This window comes from Bufo bufo, chromosome 1 (genome assembly GCF_905171765.1).
Source record: "Bufo bufo chromosome 1, aBufBuf1.1, whole genome shotgun sequence".
Lineage (NCBI taxonomy): Eukaryota > Metazoa > Chordata > Amphibia > Anura > Bufonidae > Bufo > Bufo bufo.
In genome coordinates this window covers 334,451,359-334,465,312 of record NC_053389.1, presented here as the reverse complement: position 1 = coordinate 334,465,312, position 13,954 = coordinate 334,451,359, and the positions used below count along the sequence as shown (strand labels likewise).

Here is a 13,954-nt window from a genome sequence, read left to right as displayed (position 1 = left end):
ATGCTTTACACTATACAGATATGATAGGTTTGTGAGTAAATTAATATGCGATGGCAGAGTTCAGGAATATTTCGCTTAAAACTTTCTCAACTAGAAATATATCTGAAGTGACTATGTGGGAGCAATTAGATGAATGAGTAGAATGCAACACAGAATTTGTATTACAGAATGATAGGGCAGCAGGCACCAAAATGACTGCAATACACTTTCTATTTCAGATTTTGAAACATAGCACTTAATTTAACATACAAGAGTCACGCTGGCTTTTTGGAAATTGATAAACGCATATTCCTTATCTAACCAAATTACTCTAATTTCAGCATATCTATGAATAGCAATAAAAACGGGTATTCCTAATTTACTGAACATACAAACAAATGTACAAGATATTACAAAGTAGAAACTGAGCATTAAATAATTTCTATTCCTATCTAAGGGGATTACATGCAGTCATCCTTTCCATGTAAGTAATTTGCTATCATTTATACTGCTCCTCTGCTCTTATTACACAGAAGATATATTTCTGTTATTAAGTAAAGTTAATTTATGATACTATAAAATATGCAGCAACAGTCTTTCTGTTATTACTGGAAGTGAAACATACATTCCCTTTGAGAATTTATAAGGCCAACTTACAAAGTTTGTTAAACCCCTGCAAATTGATTATTGAGAGTCAGTGAAAATAAACTAAAAAAGCGTCAGACAGCAAGAACATTATTTCATATTTGTGTGTAGGAATTAACATTTTAAGGCTACTAATCTAAAATTATTTATGTCCTTACAATACATGAATATATTAAGACTTAGACACAATGTAACCACATATATCTGATGAATCATAGGATTGACCTAAATGAAGTCTGCCAAACCTGACTATCTTTTGTATGGGGTCTACTGACTATGCTTGGTGGATGATGTCGGATGAAATATGAATTAGATGTGTTGAATGTTTAATCTCTAATAATTTATTCTCAATGGAGATAAGCCATCAGATGTGTATAGTAGCATTTTACTCAACTCTCCCTTAAAAATTAATACTGGATATATTGCACCAAGAGACCAAGAAACCTTTTTTAGAAAATCATGTACATAAGAGACGAAGAAAATGCAGAAATAAACACAGATCTTCAGATGTGTTAAATATTGATGTTTTATGATTAGAGATGAGTGAATTGAAAAAAAATTAGATTAGCCTTGCAATAACATGCATAGGGAGTCTGCTTTGCTAGTGAAATAATACTGTAATTCAGTATGACTACTGTTGGGTGCGAAAATTCAAATCGCGAATATTAATCGCGAATATCGGCACTTCAAGAATTCGCTAATATTTAGAATATAGTGATATATATTCGTATTTTTGAATATTCTAGATTTTTTTTCATCTGAACCCATGATCCCTCCCTGCTTCTTTCTTGAGGGCCAATGAGAAGGCTACAATGTCTTTGTCTGAGCTTAGGTACATCCCTAGCAACCAATAGGAAAGTTGCCTAGCCTATCCCTTACTACAGTTGCAAGAAAAAGTATGTGAACCCTTTGGAATGATATGGATTTCTGCACAAATTGGTCATAAAATGTGATCTGATCTTCATCTAAGTTACAACAATAGACAATCACAGTCTGCTTAAACTAATAACACACAAAGAATTAAATGTTACCATGTTTTTATTAAACACACCATGTAAACATTCGCAGTGCAGGTGGAAAAAGTATGTGAACCCCTAGACTAATGACATCTCCAAGAGCTAATTGGGGTGAAGTGTCAGCCAACTGGAGTCCAATCAATGAGATGAGATTGGAGGTGTTGGTTACAGCTGCCCTGCCCCATAAAAAACACACACCAGTTCTGGGTTTGATTTTCACAAGAAGCATTGCCTGATGTGAATGATGCCTTGCACAAAAGAGCTCTCAGAACACCTACGATTAAGAATTGTTGACCTGTATAAAGCTGGAAAGGGTTCTAAAAGTATCTCCAAAAGCCTTGCTGTTCATCAGTCCACGGTAAGACAAATTGTCTATAAATGGAGAAAGTTCAGCACTGCTGCTACTCTCCCTAGGAGTGGCTGTCTTGTAAAGATGACTGCAAGAGCACAGCGCAGACTTTTCAATGAGGTGAAGAAGAATCCTAGAGTTGTCAGCTAAAGACTTACAAAAGTCTCTGGCATATGCTAATATCCCTGTTAGCGAATCTACGATATGTAAAATACTGTCATCGAAGGAAAAATGAATTCTCAAGTTTATCAAGACATTTTGCAGGAGAACTTAAGGCCATCTATCAACCAGCTGAAGCTCAACAGAAGATGGGTGTTGCAACAGGACAACGACCCAAAGCATAGAAGTGAATCAACAACAGAATGGCTTAAACAGAAGAAAATATGCCTTCTGGAGTGGCCCAGTCACAGTCCTTACCTAAACCCGATTGAGATGCTGTGGCATGACCTCAAGAAAGCGATTCACACCAGACATCGCAAGAATATTGCTGAACTAAAACAGTTCTGTAAAGAGGAATGGTCAAAAATTACTCCTGACTGTTGTGCACGTCTGATCTGCAACTACAGGATACGTTTGGTTGAAGTTATTGCTGCCAAAGGAGGTTCAAACAGTTATTAAATCCAAGGTTAACATACTTTTTCCACCTGCACTGTGAATGTTTACATGGTGTGTTCAATAAAAACATGGTAACATAAAAATTTTTGTGTGTCATTAGTTTAAGCAGATTGTGATTGTCTATTGTTGTGACTTAGATGAAGATCAGATCACATTTTATGACCAATTTGTGCAAAAATCCATATCATTCCAAAGGATTTACATACTTTTTCTTGCAACTGTATATAAGAACCTCCCCAGCAGCCATTTTCTATAGTTTTTTGGAGTTCTGAGAGAGACAGCAGTGTCATTGCTGTGCTCTGTGCTTTCCAATCATTACATTAGATAGATAGTTAGATAGCTTATATATATAATACAGATAGTTAGTGGGAGATAGTCAGTGTAGGTTATATTGTGATATAGTGTAGCTGTTGCAGTGCAGTGAGTTAGGTAGTGTGATAGGTTCTGCTGTCCATACATACATGCTGCAGACATAGTGCTGTGATGTCACAACAATACATAGTGCACCAATCAGTAACATGTAGTCAGACCTGGTAAAATGTGAAGTTTCACGTATTGAGCCAAAATATTCACTTCATTAGTGCAATTGTGAATATATTGGAGCACTCTATCTGCATATAAAGCCATTTTTAATGTTCTGCCATGACAACCATTTTCTCCAGTCTCAGAAAACTTCTAGCAGCTTGGAAAATGTAGCAAAAGTGATCCACGCCTGTATTGCACTCAAGAAAATAATCGTGAATTCATGAATTTGCGAATTTATGACGTACAAATATTGCAAATTTGAATATTGCCCCTGCCGCTCATGACTAAGTTTGACATGCAGATGACAGGCGTCGCTCTTAGAATCACTGCATACTTCACTTATTTGGGCAGTCACAGGGCCAAAATTGGGCAGTCGATGTTAGCGTCAAGAAGAAGCGCACTCCTTTCACACCGTCACCAGCTGATTCCACATCGATGTCAACAGAACCTGTTCTATTAATCACATATACAAGTAGAGCCCCCCTGACATAGTGGAGACGGTGTCAGTAGTACGTTTGTGTTGACATCACTGATTAATTTGCCCTTCCTCTGATCAAAATGCAAACTACAAATTGGCGTGGTATTAGAAAGCAGGAAGTGCTCAACCCCATATGCAGTGGTGCATCTATACCGGGGGGGCAGATTCTGCACTTGTGGTCCGCTGCTAATGGCAATCCCCAGCAAAAATGCATACAATGGAGGATGCCTGCAGCGGACCACAAGTACCACAATGGACATCCTACACAGGATAGCAAATGTGTGGATGTGATAAACAGTATATATAATATAACAAAAACAAAGACAGGTGCACTCTGCGGTCTTACTAAGCCCTCAAACTGGTGTTAAAATTGAGAGATTAGCCAACATGTCCTATGTGAGGACATGTCTGAGCCCGAGCACCGCGCCAAGGTTTCTCAAGTAGCTCGGCACCTAACGCTAAACCTAAATGGGCCATGTGGGCAATACCAGGAGCCAGTGGGCGAATTACAGGAGCGCAAGGTCCGACTCAAAGCAATCTCCCAGTAACCTTCAGCATGTGACCATGCATACAATGGGAGGAGGCAGAGAGCTCTGAGCCCCACCCAAGACTGGCTGATATAGCCCGGGCCTCACATGTGCACCAGAATGCTGCCTGTAGATGGAAATAAAGGCACATTCAGACTAGAAGTTTCTACACCTCCAAAAAATTCAAAATGCAAACTACAAATTGGCGTTGTATTAAAAAGCAGGAAGTGCTCAACCCCATATGCGGTGGTGCATCTATACCGGGGGGGCAGATCCTGCACTTGTGGTCCGCTGCTAATGGCAATCCCCAGCAAAAATGCATACAATGGAGGATGCCTCTGATCAGTCAGAACAATAACCTACAAGAAACTGATCCTGTCTGTGGAGCATACACCTTAACTCGGTCAGCATTTGCTCAATAACCCATCAGTATTGCTAAAGCTAAAAAAAAACAGCAGTGGATGTAAAACAGAGATGACACATTAATGGAATATTTACATGTCTTCTGTGTTTTGTACCCACTCCTGCTTTTGGCTACCAAATCATAAGCCAATTTTGATGGGACCATACAGGCCTTACAGCTGCTACACAGACAGGATCCATTGTGCGTCTCATTTTTCCTTTCTTCTGACAGATCAGAAGAAAGGTCAAATTAATAATGTCAGCTGGGCCAAAAGCCAAAATAGTGGACCAGTCATGAAGTGGGGAGGGTGGAACAGCATGAGAAGTCCACAGAGTGGACCTATGACATAGTGGTGAGGTGGAAGCAGCATGAGGAGACCACAGAGTGGCAAGGTGACATATTGTGGAAATGGCAGTAGCAGGAGGAGACCACAGAGTGGCAAGGTGAAATAGTGGGGATATGGCAGCAGCAGGAGGAGACCACAGAGTGGCAAGGTGACATAGTGTGGAGATGGCAGCAGCATGATGACACCACAAAGTGGCAAGGTGACATAGTGTGGATATGGCAGCAACATGAGGACACCACAGAGTGGCAAGGTGACATTGTGTGGAGATGGCAGCAGCATGAGGAGACCACAGAGTAGCAAGGTGACATAGTGTGGATATGGCAGCAGCATGAGGACACCACAGAGTGGCAAGGTGACAAAGTGTGGAGATGGCAGCAGCAGGAGGAGACCACAGAGTGGCAAGGTGACATAGTGTGGATATGGCAGCAGCATGATAAGACCACAGAGTGGCAAGGTGACATAATGTGAAGATGGTAGTAACAGCAGCAGCAGCATCAGGAGGATACCACAGAGTGGCAAGGTGACATAGTCTGGAGATGGCAGCAGCAGCTGCATCAGGAGACCACAAAGTGACCCGGTAACAGAGTGGGGCGGTGGGTGGAAATACCAGTACCCGCTGACGAAGGTGGGTGAAAGAAATTGCCCTTGGCATCAGATGTGTGGCATCAGGCGGGTTTCAGCATCAAAGTAGTAGCTGAGGCAGGTAATAAGAAGAAACTGTTCTCTTGTAAGTGTTGGTGTGGCACCATGGATGATCTAGTCTGATGCATCAGGAATTGGTGGTTGGAAATCATGGCTGATCCACACCTGATTCATCTTGACAAAGGTCAGTCTCTCCACATTTTGGGTAGACAGGCGAGTTCTCCTTGGGGTAACTATGGCACCCGCAGCACTAAACACCCGCTCTGATGCCACACTACTGGCCGGGCAGGACAGCTTTTCCAGGGCAAACTCTGCTAGTTGCGGCCACAAATCTAGTTTGGCTACCCTGTAGTCCAACGGATCTTCAAATATGCCACAACTTGATGGTTCAGGTCCTGCTCCAGGTCTACCTGCTGCTGATGCTGGTGGTGAGTAGTTTCTTCACTATGCGGGTGAAGAAGGCTACTCATCAGTAGAGATGATGCGAACATAAAATTTTCAGTTTGCGAACGGCGAACGCGAATTTTCGCAAATGTTCGCGAACGGGCGAACCGCCATAGACTTCAATAGGCAGGCGAATTTTAAAACCCACAGGGACAATAGTGATGGAAAAGTTGTTTCAAGGGGACTAACACCTGGACTGTAGCATTGCCGGAGGGGGATCCATGGCAAAACTCCCATGGAAAATTACGTCGTTGACGCAGAGTTGGGTTTTAATCCATAAAGGGCATAAATCACCTAACATTCCTAAATTGTTTCGAATAACGTGCTTGAAAACATCAGGTATGATGTTGTATCGATCAGGTAGTGTAAGGGTTACGCCCACTTCACAGTGACAGATCAAACTCCCCGTTTAACGAACCGCAAACAACTGCAAACAGTCCATTTGCACAACCGCAAACTCCCCATTTGCACAAGGTTGGATACCAAGCTAGTCATGTCCCGTTCCTTGTCCTCACTGACGTCATTGAAGGTCTCTTCCTCCACCCAGCCACGTACAACACCAAGGGTCCCCGAAAGGTGACAACAAGCCCCCTGGGACGCCTGCTCTGGTTGGTCTTCCACCTCCTCAAAGCCACCTTCCTCCTCTGACTCCTCTTCTTCAGACTCCTCTCTCTGCGTTGCTGCAGGTCCAGCAATCGACAACGACAAGGCTGCTTCTGGTGGTGATGGTGACCACAACTCTTCCTCTTCATGCTCATCTATGGCCTGATCCAGCACTCTTCGCAGGGCACGCTCCAGAAAAAACGCATATGGGATGAGGTCGATGATGTTGCCTTGGGTTTGACTGACCAGGTTTGTCATCTCCGCAAAAGGACGCATGAGCCTACTGCCATTGTGCGTTCAGTAACGCGGCCAAAAAATACCCAGCTCCGCAGAGGCTGTCCTCTTTTTTTTTAATTAAAAAAAATCTGTTCTTAACAGTTTAATCTCTGTTTTGTCCCCTATCAGGGGCCGGTGTATGGAATAGATTTTAGGAACCGGGAGATGGAAAAAGATGCTTGGTCGGTCCTCTTACTTCCAATTTGGGGCACTGCGCGTACGCCTTGCAATGTACTGTGCCACCAGATATGAGTGGTGTGATTAAGTAGTAATATTCCTATCAGTTTAATCCCTGTTACGTCCCCTATCAGGGGACGTGTATGGAATAGATTTTAGGAACCAGGAGATGGAAAAGGATGCTTGGTCGGTCCTCTTACTTCCAATTTGGGGCACTGCGCGTACGCCTTGCAATGTACTGTGCCACCAGATATGAGTGGTGTGATTAAGTAGTAATATTCCTATCAGTTTAATCCCTGTTACGTCCCCTATCAGGGGACGTGTATGGAATAGATTTTAGGAACCAGGAGATGGAAAAGGATGCTTGGTCGGTCCTCTTACTTCCAATTTGGGGCACTGCGCGTACTCCTTGCAATATACTGTGCCACCAGATATGAGTGGTGTGTTTAAGTAGTACTATTCCTATCAGTTTAATCCCTGTTACGTCCCCTATCAGGGGACGTGTATGGAATAGATTTTAGGAACCGGGAGATGGAAAAAGATGCTTGGTCGGTCCTCTTACTTCCAATTTTGGGCACTGCGCGTGCGTCGTGTAATGTACTGTGCAATCCCAATATGAGTGGTGTGTTTGAGTAGTACTATTCCTATCAGTTTAATCCCTGTTACGTCCCCTATCAGGGGACGTGTATGGAATAGATTTTAGGGACCGGGAGATGGAAAAAGATGCTTGGTCGGTCCTCTTACTTCCAATTTGGGGCACTGCGTGTGCGCCGTGTATTGTACTGTGCCACCAGATATGAGTAGTGTGTTAAGTAGTACTATTCCTATCAGTTTAATCCCTGTTACGTCCCCTATTATTATTATTATTATTATTATAATTATTATTATTATTATAATTAGGTGTGTTAAGTAGTACTATTCCTATTAGTTTGCTCCCTGTTACGTCCCTTATTAGGGGACGTGTATGGAATAGATTTTAGGAACCGGGAGATGGAAAAAGATGCTTGGTCGGTCCTCCTACTTCCAATTTGGGGCACGGCACGTGCGCCGTGCAATGTACTGAGCCACCAGATATGAGTGGTGTGTTTAAGTAGTACTATTCCTATCAGTTTAATAGAAACATAGAAACATAGAAACATAGAATGTGTCTGCAGATAAGAACCATTTGGCCCATCTAGTCTGCCCAATATACTGAGTACTATGGATAGCCCCTGGCCCTATCTTATATGAAGGATGGCCTTATGCCTATCCCATGCATGCTTAAACTCCTTCACTGTATTTGCATCTACCACTTCTGCAGGAAGGCTATTCCATGCATCCACTACTCTCTCAGTAAAGTAATACTTCCTGATATTACTTTTAAACCTTTGCCCCTCTAATTTAAAACTAAGTCCTCTTGTAGCAGTTTTTCTTCTTTTAAATATTCTCTCCTCTTTTACCTTGTTGATTCTCTTTATGTATTTAAAAGTTTCTATCATATCCCCTCTGTCTCGTCTTTCTTCCAAGCTACACATGTTAAGGTCCTTTAATCTTTCCTGGTAAGTTTTATCCTGCAATCCATGTACCAGTTTAGTAGCTCTTCTCGGAACTCTCTCCAAAGTATCAATATCCTTCTGGAGATATGGTCTCCATTACTGAGCACAATACTCCAAATGAGGTCTCACTAGTGCTCTGTAGAGCGGCATGAGCGCCTCCCTCTTTCTACTGGTAATGCCTCTCCCTATACACCCAAGCATTCTGCTAGCATTTCCTAATGCTCTATGACATTGTCTGCCTACCTTTAAGTCTTCTGAAATAATGACCCCTAAATCCCTTTCCTCAGATACTGAGGTTAGGACTGTATCACTGATTTTATATTCTGCTCTTGGGTTTTTACGCCCCAGGTGCATTATTTTGCACTTATCCACATTAATGGATAAGTTACGTCCCCTATCAGGGGCCGGTGTATGAAATAGATTTTAGGAACCGGGAGATGGAAAAAGATGCTTGGTTGGTCCTCCTAGTTCCGATTTGGGGCACTGCGCGTGCGCCGTGCACTGTACTGTGCCACCAGATATGAGTGGTGTGTTAAGTAGTACTATTCCTATCAGTTTAATCCCTGTTACGTCCCCTATCAGGGGACGTGTATGGAATAGATTTTAGGAACCGGGAGATGGGAAAAGATGCTTGGTCGGTCCTCTTACTTCCAATTTTGGGCACTGCGCGTGCGTCGTGTAATGTACTGTGCAATCCCAATATGAGTGGTGTGTTTAAGTAGTACTATTCCTATCAGTTTAATCCCTGTTACGTCTCCTATCAGGGGACGTGTATGGAATAGATTTTAGACAACCGCAAAGAGTTGTCAATAGTTGACACACTCATGACAAATTTTATTCCTCTATGCGTCAATCTTGGTGTAGTGATGACTGTGCTCGTGTGCACGTTTGAGAGATTGCAGGCGATGGGGGTTTTTCAAAACCTATGGTCGTGCTGAGGTAGTTCAGTGACAGTTAAGTGACCCAGAAAACAATGATTCTAAAGTGTGGGCCCATTGTTGGCCTAGTAGGCTTTAATGATCACCTTAGATGATCACAAAGAAAATTTATGTTTTTTCTATGCAAAATTATCCAGCCGATCGCTTTTGGTCTGTTCACAATAAAGCAACGACCTTATCATCTGGGGTGTGCCAACATTGCCATTGCCAACACACTCATAGAGGTGGTCGCTTCATTGTGATATGCAAGCCCCATCACCACAACAAGGTAACGATCACGAAGGGGAATTGACACATGTATGTGCCTTTTTTTTTGTTTTGTTTTTGCAGCCACAGTGCAGCACCAGAGACCAGAAAAATTAGGCATGTACATGTACATGCCTGAAAAATGCTGTAGCAGCGGCCAGAAAATTGATGTTTTCCAGGCAGAAAGTGCACTAAAACCTTTTGGCTTGAACCCTAGTTGGTGGCAGATAAGTCACGCAAGTCATCCGGCATGCAGAGATAAAATACAGCAGCGTGTGGACCATTTTTAGCCCAAGGCAGCTCATCTCATCACCAGGCCTTTATTAGTCAAATGTATCGCCTACTGTCAGTCCCTTTGGGATCCATGCCTCATTCATCTTAATAAAGGTGAGGTAATCTAGACTTTTTTGACCTAGGCGACTTCTCTTCTCAGTGACAATACCTCCTGCTGCACTGAAGGTCCTTTCTGACAGGACACTTGAAGCAGTGCAGGCCAGAAGTTCTATCGCAAATTGATCCAGCACTCTTCGCAGGGCACGCTCCAGGAAGAAAACAAATGGGATGATGTCGCTGATGGTGCCTTCGGTGTGACTGACTAGGTTTGTCACCTCCTCAAAAGGACGCATGAGCCTACAGGCATTGCGCATGAGCGTCCAGTAACGTGGCAAAAAAATTCCCAGCTCCGCAGAGGCTGTCCTAGCACCCCGGTCATACAAATACTCGTTGACGGCTTTTTCTTGTTGGAGCAGGCGGTCGAACATTAGGAGTGTTGAATTCCAACGTGTCGGGCTGTCGCAAATCAAGCGCCTCACTGGCATGTTGTTTCGCCGCTGGATATCTGAAAAGTGCGCCATGGCCGTGTAGGAACGCTTTAAATGGCCACACACCTTCCTGGCCTGCTTGAGGATGTCCTGTAAGCCTGGGTACTTATGCACAAAGCGTTGTACAATCAGATTCAACACATATGCCATGCACGGCACATATGTAAACTTGCCCAAATTCAATGCCGCCAACAAATTGCTTCCGTTGTCACACACCACTTTGCCAATCTCCAGTTGGTGCGGAGTCAGCCACTGATCCACCTGTGCATTCAGGGCGGACAGGAGTGCTGGTCCGGTGTGACTCTCTGCTTTCAGGCAAGTCAACCCCAAGACGGCGTGACACTGTCGTATCCGGGATGTGGAATAGCCCCTGGGGAGCTGGGAGGGTGCCGTTGATGTGGAGCAAGACGCAGCAGCAAAAGAGGACTCAGCCGAGGAGGTTATGGAAGAGGATGGAGTAGGAGGAGTAGAGAAGGTGGCAGCAGGCCTGCCTGCAAGTCGTGGCGGTGTCACCAACTCCTCTGCAGAGCCACGCATTACATGCTTGGCAGCCGTCAGCAGGTTTACCCAATACGCAGTGTAGGTGATATACCTGCCCTGACCGTGCTTTGCAGACCAGGTATCAGTGGTCAGATGGACCCTTGCCCCAACACTGTGTGCCAGACATGCAATCACTTCCTTTTGCACAATCGAGTACAGGTTGGGTATTGCCTTTTATGCAAAGAAATTTCGGCCGGGTACCTTCCACTGCGGTGTCCCAATAGCTATAAATTTTTTGAAGGCCTCAGACTCCACCAGCTTGTATGGTAAAAGCTGGCAGGCTAAGAGTTCCGACAAGCCAGCTGTCAAACGCCGGGCAAGGGGGTGACTTTGTGACATTGGCTTCTTACGCTCAAACATGTCCTTGACAGACACCTGACTGTGGGCAGATGAGCAGGAACTGCTTAAGGCGAGAGACAGAGTGGCGGATGGTTGAGAGGGGGCAAGGAGGACAGCAGTGGTTGATGTGGCTGAAGATGCTGGACCAGGAGGAGGATGGCAGCTTTGAGTTTGTGTGCTGCTTGTACTCATGTGTTGATCCCATAGGCGTTTGTGATTTGAGATCAAGTGCCTTAGCAAAGCAGTTGTACCTAGGTGGGTGTTGGACTTCCCACGACTCAGTTTCTTTTGGCACAGGTTGCAAATGGCATCGCTGTTGTCAGAGGCAGACACACAAAAAAAAAAGCCTCACTGATGATCTCTGCAATGACGGCATTCTGGTGGTGGCAACAGCATGCGTTGATCGGCGTGCTGTCTGGCTGACCCCGAGTGCCGATGCATGCTGTCTGACTGTGCCACTAGCTCCTTGCGACGACCTCCCCCTCCTTCCAACTCGTCTCCTCCTCCTCTCTGTCTCCCCATCTGAACTTTCCCCCTGTTCTTCTTCTCTTCGAGCGGGCACCCACGTGACATCCACGGACACATCGTCATCATCAACCGCTTCACTTGTATCTGACAACTCAGCAAAGGAAGCAGCAGCGGGTACAACATCATCATCATCACACCGTACATCCATGTGTGTAATGCTGCCTGACTGAGACATATCCCTGTTATCTACATCCTCTGGCAATAATGGTTGCGCATCACTCATTTCTTCCAACTGATGTGTAAATAACTCCTCTGACAGATCAAGTGAAGCAGCTGTGGTGCTAGTGTTGGTGGTGGCGGCAAGCGGGCAAGTGGTAACTTAAGAGGTGCCCGAAGCTGAGCTGGAGGAGGATGGTGAATCAAGGTTCCGAGCGGAAGCTGTAGAAGATTGGGTGTTCTGTGTTAGCCAGTCAACTATGTCCTCAGAACTTTTAGAGTTCAGGGTACGTGGCCTCTGAACACTGGGCATTATTCTAGGGCCAAAGGGAATCACAGCACCACGACCACGACGGCCCCTGCGGGGTGGCCTGCCTCTGCCTGTCATTTTTTTTAGATTTGTTTAGTTGTACTATGCGTGCAAGCTACTGTGACACCAGATATGAGTTGCGCTGGTGACACTATGCACTTGCAGGCAATAGAAAAACGTAGGCTTCAGCAGCATCCCCAAACAAATTACATCTTTATTCAGAACTCCATGGCACGGTGTACAAAAACATGCAACGTTTCGGCTACATCTAGCCTTTGTCAAGCATACAATACAAGTGATAATGCCCACATATAAATAGTTAAAAACATCAAATGGGAGATTATGCGTGATATAGGAGTGATACTGGAGTTGGCGGCACAAAATTCCATCATTGATGACGGGCTATGCAAATATCTTAAAGTGAGCCACCCTGTCACTCCTATGTTAAGGAGCAGAAGTAGAGAAAAAAAGAAAGAGGGTTATCCAAAAGCTGCCAGGGACTGTGCTTTGTCCCTGAAGAAAAGGATAAAGAAGGGGCGCCACAAGGATAGTACGAAAAAGGAGATTGAGCAAGGAAAAAAAGGTTTGCTGGAGAGGCAGCTCTGGTGTGGGATGAAGCCAACCACCACAGAGAAATTGAGATAATTAGTGAAGGGTAAGGAACAGGGGGTAGTCACCCACCCCGAGTTTTAACCGATCACTGTATAAGAACAGTTGAGCGCCAAACTCCTAGGAGACAGAATAGAGGTGTTGGAAAATCATTGACAATAGCAAAGATCACCAAACTCAAGTGCTATAGGCTGGCATGTAGAGCACCGATGAGAATAGGTGTTAAAAAATAGGATGATATTTGTGTAATTATCATGTAGCAATAAAACTGAATAGATGTATAAAATAAGTATTTCAAGAAAAATAAAAATAAAAAATAATAGAACTATGGAGACAATAATAAGAATAAAATCATTGGTAAAAATCCACTCACTTCACAGGGGGGGCACCACAAGGATGAACTTAAAGCACCTGTGGCAAGTCACCCCCCTAAGCCGGGATCGCGTATAAGTTGTCAGAGGTAGACTTCTACGTCCTGGGTGTACAGCCTGGTTGGTAAAGCAGCAGACAAATCCAAAAGGTACGTATTTGATCCTCTTTAATGATAAAACATAAGGCTCAACGCGTTTCAGGGGTCACAATACCCCCTTCATCAGGAGCAGGATATGCAATAGACATAATGTATGGGCTTTAAATACATGTGGGTGTGCCGTTTTGGCGCCAAAAAACAGTGGGTGGAGTCACAAGTGATGACATCATCGTTGTGGGAATAAGAATATTTTAAAATACAGGTACATTGGTGGTGCCTGTAGTAGATGAAAGGCTGGACACCTATATACACAAAAACCATATGAAACTATATAACAAAACTACCCTCAGATCGTTAATATTTCTATATTGGAATCGTATAACCGGAAGTCAGGTGGGTGGAACGCAACGTGCATATCCGGAATAGAGAGGCCGGAAG

At 44.1% G+C, this 13,954-nt stretch overlaps 1 protein-coding gene and 1 pseudogene across 1 annotated transcript in view; both read left to right on the top strand.

Moving 5' to 3' along the window:
• The window catches only part of FSTL4 (follistatin like 4), an 860,919-nt gene that overhangs the window by 820,079 nt on the left and 26,886 nt on the right, over window positions 1-13,954 (top strand). The window lies entirely within an intron of this gene.
• LOC120987381 lies at window positions 6,911-7,088 on the top strand (annotated as a pseudogene).